This window comes from Panthera uncia, assembly GCF_023721935.1.
Source record: "Panthera uncia isolate 11264 chromosome A1 unlocalized genomic scaffold, Puncia_PCG_1.0 HiC_scaffold_16, whole genome shotgun sequence".
NCBI lineage: Eukaryota > Metazoa > Chordata > Mammalia > Carnivora > Felidae > Panthera > Panthera uncia.
Window position 1 is genome coordinate 56,344,388 of NW_026057576.1, and position 14,081 is coordinate 56,358,468.

A 14,081-nucleotide genomic window follows, 5' to 3' on the forward strand; every position below is an offset into this window, starting at 1 on the left:
AGAGTTATGATACATAAATTTAGAATAATATTAAGCCACTTTCTTTTTAAGTTAATTTATAATTCTAAACTTTTTACTGTTCTTAATACATGCAGTAGTGTAAGTGTACTCAATTATCAATTATCAGTTTTTGCATGGGATAACACCATGTGTCATATTCTCCTCATGTTAGTGTGCTTGTGGTAGCAAATAACATACAACACAACTGTTGGTGACTTAAGTTCTACGGATATGTAGTATCTCATATGACAAAAATTTTGAGATAAGGCAGTGGGTTAATCCAGCAGTTTGAAGAGACATTCAAGGACCTAGGTTTTTGTTTTTGTTTTTGTTTTATAAGCTCCTCATATCTTTCTGTTATCCATTCTCCTAGTTGGCTAGCTTCTCTGCTGAGCTACTCTCTAGATATCACTTCCTCACATATCAATACTCAGAGATTATGAAGATTATGCAAAGTTAGACAGCAACAAGCCCTATGTTGGACTGTGATCTGTAAAGCATAATTTCCTCATCCACTTGTATATCCCTGTCTTTGGAGGCAATGTCCCATGAAAGATGATGGGATTATGGGATCCTTGAAACTTGTAGTAGGTGACTTGAAAAGATGAGTCTCTCTACAGTTCAGTCCCTTTGTCTGAAAAAGAAACAAAATAATTGCCTCCTCCATAGAGTTCTCCTATCCTACTTGGTTTATTAGGTAGATGTTGGGAGATGAAAGAAATTCCAGTAAGATTGGCAGGCAGAATTTAAAATACCACAACTCAAACTCGGGGCAACAATATGAGACTATAAAGTCAAATGTTAAGAGATTATTTTCATATACTGACATTTTAAAAGTGTTTATTACTCAGAGCACCTGGGTGGCTCAGTCAGTTAAGTGTCTGATTTAGGCTAAGGTCATGATCTCACAGTTCGTGAGTTCAAGCCCTGGGTAGGGCTCTGTGCTGACAGCTCAGAGCCTGGAGCCTGCTTCGGATTCCGTGTCTCCCTCTCTCTCTGCTCCTCCCTCACTTGCACTCTGTCTGTCTTTCTCTGTCTCTTTCTCTCTCTCTCAAAAATAAATAGTAAAACAAAAAACAATTTTTTAATTGTTCATTACTCCTAAAATTCATTACCTTATATTTTTGAGGTTTGTGTCTCATGGCCTTGAATCCCAAACAGCTTTTTCACCCTCATTTTACCTTACAAATGTAACATTACAAAAATGTTTAAAATGTATTCAAAGTTAATCTCATTTATTAGTTTTAATAAGAAACAGAATGTCTAAAAGACATAGAGAAATTTACATTTACATAAGTTTAATGCAGTGTTCATTTAACCTGCCTTGGGAAAGTGGTTCAGTTTTGTTTTATTTTAGTCTTTATCAGATTACTCTGGAATATGTGTAATAGGAAAATTTAATACTAAGCATGCATACATTAAAGTATTCAAATTATGCTGATATATAATCAGTCTGAATTGATAAATGGGTACTTTCTGGAAATGGATTATACATTTGGTAACCTTTAAATCTTTCTACCCATTAGCAGGCAATTTTCATTTCCCCTAAAGAAATCCCTCTAGGATCCTCTGTTCTCTTCCTGATGAGTGAAATGTATACACAATAACTATAAAGCAAGCATCTAAAATTAAATACCTGCTAGGACCTTCAACTAACCTTAATGAGTTAAGTACGCCAGGTGAGGATTGCGTGAATCATGAAAAAAACATGTTTTTACTAAAAGGGGGATGCAATATTCAGTTCCAGGTGAGCTTTGGCTTTTAAAAATGTAAAACAGGATGACATAGAGAATGTCAAATATGTCAGTTTTTTCAAGGGAAAACGGAAATCTAGAGTGACCTTCAAGCTTGATTATACTGCTTAAAATTGACAAAGGAACTCACTCACATGAAAAAAAAATTATATATGTGTGTGTATATAGATATATATATATACATATATATTTAAATGGTGTTTGTGGCACTCCTTTCTCTCCATTATGACCTTTTTGAAGAGCTTAAATGCTTTATATTCTATCCAAATAAATAAATAGAGTTAAAGAATCACATGTTCAATCACATGTACAACTCTCTTACCTGTTCCATTTAGTCTCTGTGGAGCTTAACTACAAATCTCAGGAATATAATATCTTTATAAACTGAGATCTAATAAAATGCACATGCCACCTGCAATATGTGTCCTTATGTTCCCCACATATATCTGATCAGGACAATCCACCTATGCTGCTTATTTAAAATCTTTATTCAAAGGTCCCAGGGACTGATTCAATTAGTCTAAAAACCTACCACTCTCCAGCTCCAGCTAAATCCAGACCATGGTGTTTTTTGTAGTTTTAAAATACAGTAAATACTTGTCATCTTCCCTATTTTGTGTGGCCACTGTCTTATCTCAGTGGCAATGTGGAGTATTTGTGAAAGAGATTATATGGCCCACAGTGTGGAAAATATTTATTATCTGGCACTTTACAGAAAATGTTTGCTGAACCCTGGTCTAGAGCAAGATCCAGAAATTTAAATATCTTAGGAAGATTCCTTCTAAGTGACTATTATAATCAAACTACTTTGACTTTTTCTATTTATTTTGTATGCCAAGTTATTTATCACAGTGCTTTGAAACACTTAGGTTGCTGTTGAATGATATGAGATAGATCAAATTTAAGAATACTTATCCAATCAATGGTACTCTTTTAAGGAACTGATCTTTTCCCTGTGAACTTTTAGGAGAATTCTATTAAAATAGTCTAGAATCTAAGTGTACTAAAATTAGTACTGAGTGTACTCATATCATTTTGTTCATTTTCTATTTATACCCAGTTTTCTTTTTTTTTTTTTAATTTTTTTAACGTTTATTTATTTTTGAGACAGAGAGAGACAGAGCATGAATGGGGGAGTGTCAGAGAGAGAGGAAGACACAGAATCTGAAAGAGGCTCCAGGCTCTGAGCAGTCAGCACAGAGCCTGACGTGGGGCTTGAACTCATGGACCGTGAGATCATGACCTTAGCCGAAGTCGGACGCTTAACCGACTGAGCCACCCAGGCGCCCCTATACCCAGTTTTCAATGTATGAAGAACAATAGTGGAATAGGAGCAATTACCCTATCTATGTTCATAAATGCAAAAGAGTACAATAGAAAATTTATATACATAGCTCAAAGTTTCAGTCATAGGCTTTAAAATCACTTATCTTTTATTTTTTTTTATTTTTACATGAATACATACATACATACCCAAAAACCCACAATTGTAGGGAAAATGAGGTAAGTAAAAAAATCACATTCCAGAAAAAGATATTTCAAAAGCATCATATTTTAAAATATAATTATCAGTAAAATTATAGAATATAAAATTCAGATAACTCCTTAGTGTTTATTTTAAACTCCCATTCAATTAAAGGAATAGTTTCTATTTTCTATACTTTTTAAAATTTTGTGATTTATTTTTCAATATTTTTACTCACATATTGGTTTAAGAAAAATTTACATAAGTTTTATTCAACTTTCCTTCCACAGAGTAACAAAATTATAATAATGGCTAGCATGTACAAAGTCCATACTACATGGTTGGCAGTTTTCTAAATTTTTCTCATGGCACAATCCATTTATTATTAGCAATAAGCTTAGTAGATAGATTTTATTACTATACTTATTTTACAGATTTGGTAATTAATGTTTAGAAAAATTGTATTACTTACCCAGAGTGATAGCAATTAAGTTAGAATCAAGGAAGTTTGACATCAGAATGCAAGTTCTTAGATATTCTCCGTTGGTTTTTCTTGAATGAGAAATCTTCTGTTGAATCACTCTTCCTATCTCTTTCATCAGATTAGGATCTTGACCTGTTCTTAATAGTATCTGTAAATTCTATTTTCTGGGCCATCTCTATTCTTGTCCCTACTTACAACATTAAAATGGCTGGGTCTTAGGTCAACCTCACTAAAATAGTAGTGCTTATAAGTCTCTCAGGATCTTTGCGAGCTTAAGATAACAGAGAAAGTTGATTTTTTGGAGAATTCATAATTAAATGACTAAGGTAAGTTACTTTATACATTCAGTAATACAAATGTATTACTGTTAGTGGTATCTGCATACTCTGTAGAAGATATTTATGGTATTATGCTCAACATACACTAACCTTAGTTCGGGAACTCTCCATCCAGATGGATACACAGAAGTCGCCATTACTATGGCATGATTTTGGCCCTCGAGTTACAATTAATTAGTTTATATGTGAATATAAGACAAAAAACAGACCATTTAAAAGTTTTCTTCATTTATGATTTGGAATCTCAATAGATGAATCAGAATATTTCTCTTAGTTAAAGCTTTAACATATAAATTTTGTTTGCTGATAGTGCCCATATATTCTTACTTGAAGAAACGGTGTAAAAAAATCAGTGAGAGAGAGAGAAAATGGCAGGGCATTGGGGGAGAAATAGAGGATCCAGCTACCTCATGCGAAGTTGTGGTTTCAGTTTTTCTTGAGGCCCTTGAAATGTACCACTTAATTATTCCTTAAGTTATCCAACATCCTTACAAGTAATATAGTAACAGACTAAATTTAGAATTCAAATATTTTGTCTTGTACTTCCCAAAAGGAACTATCTATCCCTTTGAAAGAAGTGAATAAAAAAGAGTTCTATTAGCGCAACTTTGAAGAAAATAGAGTCCTCTACCTGTTATTCTCTAGTTTTCTGTCCAACCAAGATAGAGCTCTCCTTTCTCCCTACAGAATCTAAATAAAGGAAATAGAAATGCAAGAATGGGTTTGATTTCAGATAGCTTGTTTTGCTGTTCAAGTTAAATCTTAAAAAAGAAAAGAAAAGAAACTGTATCTGGGCCAGGGAAAATGTTAAGTATGCAATAATGCTAGAATATAACAATGATGCTTTAAGTATTAAAATCTAAAAACATCCTGTTATTTCTGGGATTAAAGAATCTACTTTTACTTTATATATATTTTGTTAGTCCCTCCCCCAGCCAGGAACTCTAATAAACACAACAAACTATTCACCAATTTTATCATTTTATGTTCTTAATTTGTAGGGCTTTAGCCTCTCTTACACTAAGTGTTTAAGAATATTTTCCTTTTTCATAAGTAAAATTTTTAACTTACTAAATCCTTCAATTTGCTTTTTTTAAATTCTTCTCTGAAGCAGTAGTATTTCAATTATGGCATTATCCAATGAAAATCCTAAACCTATCCTGAACAAATTGACTGAAAGAAATGTCTGAGATCCATCAATATAATAATTTCATCTGAACATTACTTTGGCAGAGAGTCTTTTATCACGAGTCACGTCAATCAGTTTGAAAACTAGTGAGCTTCCTTGGCAGGTAACCATTTGAGAATTATTTACGAACCACCAGTACTATTAGATGAAATAGTAAACCCTGAAAGTTCACGAAAATGTAGGAAAACCTACCACACACAGTCTTAATGGAAATTTCCTTTACTTCTCTCAGACCCATCTGAGAGTGGAACCAGCTGTACATATCTTTGAAGTATATAGTCTATGCAGTATTACACTTTTATCTTTATGTACCACAGGAAGATTCAACTATTAAGACATAAAATGCCTTAAACAGTGTATTCACTTAATAGCTGCAGCTGTATTTTTTTTTATTTTGATACTCAAAAACAATTTTATATGAATATTTTCCTCACAAATTTTAAAACATAAATATATGAATTTTATTGGCACTCAAATAATCTGAATAACTATTCAGTAATTATTTCTAATGAATCAATAAAAATCAATGCTCTGAAGGAGATAATTGTTGCACAAGAGGTGCTAATAAGATATCGAATGTTTCTATATTTCTATTGACATGTTAACACACCTACTCAAAAATTGTGTGTCTGTCTGTTAAAAACAATATACTTAAGAACACATTGATGTTTCTTTTATTTAATTTTTTCTTCCTTTTTATTAGCCCCTTGGTTATTTTGCTATTGTTAATCAACTGTAACTTTTCAACCATCCAATAGAAAAATATGAATAAGACAACCTAAAAATGATCAGCCTCTAGTGATACTAATTACAACACTTGGAACCAACTCAGTCTATGTGGTGTTTCAATATTTACAAGCAGTGACATTTGCATTTGTGAGCAAGACCTTTTACGGTAATCCTTGATTGACAGCATTTACTATAGAAAGACTTAGAATTAAATGGATAAACATATCCAAAAGAGTCTGTCTTTGGCAAACCCCTAGATTAGGCTGTTTGTTAGATTAGATGTTTGTCTAGGGCCACAATTTTCAATCACTGCTTTTTCCATAAGCTGCTGTTAATCAACTCCTGTTGCTATCCCAGTGCAGCATATTTTAGGTAGCAGTCTCTCTCCCAGTAGGATTGATTCTGAGATTAAATGTGTTACATTTATTTAGCACTTACTATATGCCTAGGACTGCACTATACTATTACCTCATTTGATTCTCACACAATCCAACTGGTCAATCATCTCTTTCCTTCTTTGGCCTTATATCCTTGAACCTTGAATCTTGTTTATTTGTATTATAACATGCTGGACTTCTTTTGAATCCTAGAATACACTACCTTCTTGTGGCCTTAGCACTTCTCTCTGCTGGAATATTCTTACATCAGATTTCAGTGATTAAATATGCCTCTACGTAAAGTGGTGCTCCTATACCTATCCCCTCCACTGTTACTTTACTTCATGCTTTACCCCACCACTATATGACATATATATGCATTTTTTATTATCTGTTTCATCATTTTACTCATTTGAATAGAAGCAGCAAGAAAGATAGGATATGATTTATTATCCTCTCATAAATCCTTGACCAAGAGGAGAAACTTGAGAGATACTATTTTAAAATAATACAGAATGAATAAGTTAACATCTATCTGAGATGATCATAGTTGGGTAACCATTGTACAGAGTAAGGAATTGTGCTGTAGAGGAAAGGTTAATTTTTCCACATTCATGTAGCAAGTAAGTGGCAGAACTAAGAAATTAGACCCCAGATCTGACACCAAATTTCCTATTGTTATTACTCTTTTTCTTGGCTGTGGGTTTACCCATTATCCTAAGTCAGCAAGCAAAGATTGAATGGGCCAGGAAGGTTTTTTCTTATACTCACAAAGTAATGTATGAGAGAAGGATAGTACTTACTCCTGAGCTATCATCATATTTTACCTGGAATCATAATTTATTCAATTCTGTCTTTAATATATTTTTCCAAATTTTTAGAATATTAATTTACTTAAAAATATTTCAGCATGTGTAATGTTTATGTGTGTGCTTTTCAGGTTGAACTATAACCTAGGTGCTGATAACTGTCTAATCAAGGATGCATAGTCAGTGGTGAACTTTTGGCATTGCATTAGAATGTTCACACTCCAGAGGCAGCACTCTGAGAAGCTCTCCTACTAGCATTTGTTCAACCTTTACTTACTGAATCTCTTAATAAATGTCACAAATATTTTTATAAGGGAAAATAGTATCCGTTATCTAGTATGATGCATATTAGTTATGGATAGTATTGGGAGCATTTTTTATCCTCTGATACGTGACTATTTTATGAATGCAACCTTCCATGATTTAAAAAAAAAAAAAAAAGTAGTGCTATTGTTTCGTCAAAAGCAAAGTACATGAAGCATTTTGGAAATTGAATGCATTTGATGCCAGATTAATTTAATTTGGGACTTTATTCTTTGTTTTCTTCAAATCTTTGAGGCACCTCTTGGTAAACAATAAATTAATCTTCTCTTGCTTATTGAAACTAATTGCAAAATTCTTATATGACTATTTGGCACATATATGTGACTACTTGGATTTTCTTTTCTTTCTTCTTTCTTCTTTCTTTCGTTCTTTCTTTCTTTCTTTCTTTCTTTCTCTCTTCTTCTTTTTTTCTTGACAAATCCCAAAATGTCAGGATCTCCTGAGCACATGGTTGGGATAATGTAGCCAAAAGTGTTTTGTAAATTGCAAAATATAAGCAAATATTCATATACTAAGGAGAAAATACAAAGCTGTTTCTTTTTTCAGTTTCAAAATAAACTGTCAGGCAAGACATTAAGAATATAAAAACTAGTACAGCTGAATACCTCCTCTCAAGAACCAAAAATAAACAGCATATTATAGTACCATACAGTGATGCCTATCATAGAGTTTAAGCCCAAGATAAAATAGAAACACATATGAAGACCCCTGTAGTCTAAACTTTGGTTGGGAAATTTAAAAAAAAAAACAACTAAACAAACCTCACAAACCCTTTAAATCAAGACAGAGACAAACCTAAATTTGCTTGCCAAACATCATTTATAAATTGGGTATTTACATGCAAAATTATCTTCTTGACTCCTACAAAACTTTTTTAAAGCCAAAAATGATGATAGGAGTGGTTACACATTAAAAGTTTATTTTATCTCTGTCTTTTCCAACTTAACTATTCAGCAAAGGATTTTACTTAGGGCATCCAGGGATATTACCTAGGGAAATCAATTTCTCAAATGTGTTTGCTTAGGCTCTTTAGAGTATGCCAGTTAATAAAAGTTGTGATTGCCAGAGCTCAGTGTTTTATTATATAAAAGCCTTTTTATCCATTCCTTTGGGTCAGCTTTATAATGATGAACTGAGCTTTTTCTTAGAAGCTCAACTGTCAAGTGGAGTTGGGTTAATTTAGATTATATGAAAAGAAGCAGGTACTAGTAAATGGAATATAAAATTCTTAATGGATTCCAGAAATGGAATCAGACTCTAGAAGGAGAAGAAGTGATATTGAGAAGAATAAGAATTAAAGTAGAACGACAGGTGATTTATCCTGCCTTTTGGGGCAAGGTGTCCTGCATTCAGGTAAATTACCCCAGTGCATAACACAAGATGTTCTCCTGATATGTGCTTCTTCTTAATACATTTGCACCATAAAGATTATTTTAAATTATACTTTAAAGATGACCCAAAGCAAACTAGGAACATGACACTTCTTAAATTATTGTTATATCTGAGGTGGAGATGAAGAACTTGAAAAATAAATTTAATCATTATAGCACTTTGACCACATATTTCAAAAAAGTCAGTCATTTGTGCTCAAGTAGTTAGGTTTTCTTCATTCCTTTAGTTTTCTCAGAAATAAGGAATTTGAAGGAGACACTAAATATTTGCACACTGTTGATAGAATTAGACTCCACTTAATTTGAGCCTAATATTAACGTATATGCCTGCATATACATTAGAGTCAAGAGATAGACTAAAGCAACACTTAGATTGTCAGTGACAGCAGTTTAAATTATGCAAATGACCACAAAAGCATCCTGGCAGCTGACAGTAAAGGAGGAGATAATGAAATGTCTGGACACAAACTTGCAACTGAGAATAAACCTACTCAGTTGAGGTTAATGGACTCTGGGACTTGCATCCACATGTTTCTTTGCCAGCTCTTAGAAGCTCTTCAGCACTCCTGCAGGGTTGATGTAAATATGAAGAGCCATAAAGTAAACAATAGCTCTTCTGCTTAGAAAATGTAAAAGTGGTAAGGATTAGTTGAATTATTTACAATCTTTAAACTACCTTAGGAAGCATCTGATTCTTAGTCCTTCTTTTAGAGAGAAAGTTGGCAAGACTAAATGATTTAACTAAAGTCATACATCTAGTTGATTGCTGAGTATTAATAACAAGGGCGTCCTCATTCTTTTTGTCATGATGCTAATAGGCATTGTGAGCATCTATGCCATATTATCAACTGAAACATGTAACCATAATTTAGGAACTGTGGTGGAGAAGAGAAGGGTTTATGTAATGTTTATTATTTTTCTGCAACACAAACATTGAAAAATTGAAATAATGCTGATTCTATGTATATGTTAATTTGTTTACAGATTCTAAGCAAACTCTCTAGCATCTTTCCTTCTCTAAATTTTTCTTTCCCCCCTCACAGAGACATTCTAAGTGTATATTTATATACACGGGGAATATTTATAAACATAAAAGATGATTAAGTTTGCACAAAAATAAATGATTAAACGTCAAGATTGCAAAAATATATTTTCTAAATGAAACATTAATCCATGGAGTTGATGAGATTAATCAACAAACATACATAAAAAGGATCCAAGATGAACATCAATTTTAAAATAAATGAGGAGAAGGAGTACCTGGCTGGCTCAGTGGGTTAAGCGTCTGACTTCGGCTTAGGTCATGATCTTGCAATTTGTGAGTTCCAGCTCTGCAAAGGGCTCTGTTCTGACAGCTTAGAGTCTGGAGCCTGTTTCAGATTCCATTTCTCCCTCTCTCTCCCTCTCTCTCTGCCCCTCCCCCACTCACGTTCTGTCTCTCTCTCTCTCTCCCTCAAAAATAAACATTAAAACATTTGAAAAAAAATAAATGAGAAATAACAATGACATTGAAAGAAAGTGAAATTATGCATGTGGACAGAAATGTAGGGAATTACAGGGGAGTGTAAAGGAGTGGAAGATAAAAGAGGAAGGTATTTCAAGGAAGAGAGAGTTGTCCATAGTTTCAGATGAGGAACAAAAATGCAATGAGAGTCATAAAGGGTACATTGCAAATAGTAACAAAACAGTAGTGCTGTGTTATTTTTCTCCATGGTTATCAGAGAAATTTTAGTGAAGTTTTCTGATGATTATTGAAGAAATAAAGCTGATTGAAACCAGATTTGGTGTGTTGAGGAATAGAGGGATTACTGATAGATAGCAGAGTAAGCTTATTTTCAAGAGAGTCCCTTATGACATGGAGGGGAGATGAATTGTATAGCTGAAGGAGAGGATGGGTCTGGAGGGATGCATGGTTCCAGAAAAAAAGTTTTTTTTTCTTTTTGTTTTGTTCCAAAATGGGTAAACTTGAACACAGTTAAATGCTGCATGAAAAAACACAGTAGAAAAAAAGTGGTTAGAGAGGTTATATTGTACAGGTAATAAAACATTGGTGGGGGGGGAGAAATTCAGTGTTTTGAGAAAATGATACCAGTCGTATGTCAGGAAATGGTCTTGACATACAAAAACTTACTCTCATGTATAGAGGGCACAAATTAGGAAATGATTTGTGTATACTGAAAAAGATACAGTGGTTGAGAGCGGGAAATGCCAAGCAATTAAGGTCTATTAGTTTCTATTTTGTCTGTGAAGTGGAAAAGGAGATTATGATCGAGAGTGATGGGATGATCCCCCAAGGAACTTTAAAAATAAAGTGGAAGGGCTTTAAATATCCACTGCCCAAGAAGCAGAGTGCATTGACTAAGGATACATTGAAGGACTGACTGAAGGCTGAAGAATAAGAATTAATGGTGTTACTGGGAGGCAGAACTATAGCATTTTCTCAAGTAATTCTTCCTAGGTGGATGAATGAGCTAAAGAAGCAAATATCTGACCTAATTCTAGGTGTGTTTTTCCTTGTGTGGGCACAACAGAACAATAATGATTGAAAACATAAAAATTGTGGATCATGAAATATATTGGATAGGCAAATAAATAAGAAGGGACCAGGATACTTAATGTACTTTAATACTGTCACAATGAAAAAACAATAAATAAACACCAAATAGCATGACAGTAACACTCCTTCAAAAAAAAAAAAAAAGTGGTTTACTCTGTACAGGACAACATCACTAGTGTTGGCTTAATTTTAGCAACAATCTCTTCCACTTTTGATATTTGGTTTTGAAAGCTCTTATTTCTGTATTAACTGTATTTCTGTTTTTACTCATCTTTGCAATTCACAATTTTAATATTTATTGAGGGACACTTTCTACCACCAAATGGATCCGATAGCATCCCCTTGGAATAGGTATGGTACACTACACTTCCTTTATTAAAACTCTGTTCTTTTTAAAATTGCTTAGGAATATTAAAATTCCTAAATCAACCCTTTCATATTTTACCTTGTTGATAAATCAATAAATGTCTTCTTTGCTGGCATACCCTTATGATAGCCTGGTAGGTCTGAGTAAGATATATAAGCTGTAATAGTTCATTTTCACTTGAAAGTTTTTCACTTGATAACAGAGAGCTTAACTCAGTGAAAGAAAATCACTAACAGTGCATGTTTTCTAATATTCACTTCAGTAGCTTTAGTACAATTTATTAACTCTCATATTTATAATACTTTTCAACATTTTAATATAAATTATAAGTGCTGTGAAGACAAGGATCTCAGCTAGCGTATATACAGTCTCTCTGGCATATAATCCAGTCAGCACTTGATAAATTTATTGAAAATTAAACCTTTTTACAATTACTGGATTCCCATTATATTCAGGCCTTGCTAATAGCATAGTGATTTCAACTTACTATAAACTTTTTAGTCCTTGAATCAGAAACAAAGTTTCAAATGTGATTTTTCCCTAAGTTACCAAGTTAAAGGCACAGACTATAACAACCTTCAAAAATTTCTTAGTAAAATCTTGACAAAAGAACGTGGCAAAGAAGAGTGCTATTCATGCAGAGAGCTGAGGACACGTCAAGATTTCGATAGAATAGGTATGAGAGATGGAACTTGTATTAATATGGTTCAGAGAAGAAAACTTACGAAATACACTGGCAATTCAAAAAAGTAAAACAAATACGTATTAAATAATGATCTGATTGTTCATTACTAAGGTGGGGACAACTATGAATCTTACCTTTGTAACAGAGATGAGTAACAAAATCTACATTCAATAGATAGGGTTTACTTATGAATTGCTGGAGTAGTAAATATTTTGTCAGGTTATCAGTTAAACCATGTCTCAGTGCCTGAGCATAAAACTTGGAGATGGTGGTGGATGATCCCCAATCTATGGCCCTTTTGTCTCTGGAAAATTGGAGAGAGATGAATTGTCAGTTCTGAGTTTTGCCAAATAAAGTAGAACCTAAGAAGAAGAAGGAAAAAAAAAACGCATAAGTAATTATTTTTACATTACTACAGGACATTATTCTTTTTTTTTATTCTATGGTATTCAAAACAGATATTTTCCTGCAGAGTATCATTTGTAAAAAGGATTTTAAAAGTGTATTATAATTTGGCCCATTTCTGCTGTACCTTCACAATGAAGCATATCTAGAACCTTTGTACTTTTTGTCATTTCTGATATCAGAAAAAGAAATCATGATTTGTCACTTTTCTAGTCCATTTTCAACAACAAAATATAAGTTATAACCACAAATGAGAATTTGAACTTTGAGAAATGTGATGGAAGAGAACCACACTATTTTTGGGTCTTTTTTTCATTTTCTTGACTTTAGAGTCAAAATACATCTTACTGAACTTTTAGATCTATAGAAAGGGCTTTTTTTTTTTTTTGCCAACCCACTATGCATTTATGAAAAATAAAATTTAGACTTATTTATCCAAACCCTGGAGTTACAACATATACAATTTTAGTAAATATGTAAATTTATTAACCCTCTGATAAACATAGTTTTTAATCAGAACAGATTTCATCCCAAATTTACCGCTACAAATTTTTTTTCTTATTAATAAACCATTAAGCATCATCTTTTCTAGGCTAGTGTTATTACCTAGCTCATTTTAACCTGACAAAGTCCTTTGATTAAGAGTAAAAAGGTTAAATCAGTTTAAGAAAAATCACTTAACATCACATATTCTTATAATATTTTAAGAGGAGAATTTAGTGCTGAAATAAAACATTATATAAAACATAAAACTTGATAAGCAGAGAAAATAGTTAAAAGAAGAAATTTCAACAATAATAAATGGATGCATTTTTTGATAGAGATCTGAAAATAAGTGGGGTAGAAATGGGTCTCAGCTCCATCATCCTTGTAATTTCTTCCAAGTTTTTGGTAGTACTTACTATTATTAAAATTATTTCTCTGACTGAGATACAGCTTTTACCAGGGAAGATATGACTTATTAGGAAGTAATTTTCTTGGATGTCTTGGTGGCTCTGTCAGTTAACCATCCAACTCTTGATTTTTGGCTCAGGTCATGATCTCACAATTTATGAGATGGAGCCTTACATAGGGCTCTGACAGAGCCTGTTTGGGATTTTGTCTCTCCCTCTCTCTCTGTTCCTCCCCAACTCACACTCTCTCTCTCTCTCTCTCTCTCTCTGTCTCTGTCTCTCTCAAAATAAATAAATAAATACAAAAGAAAATA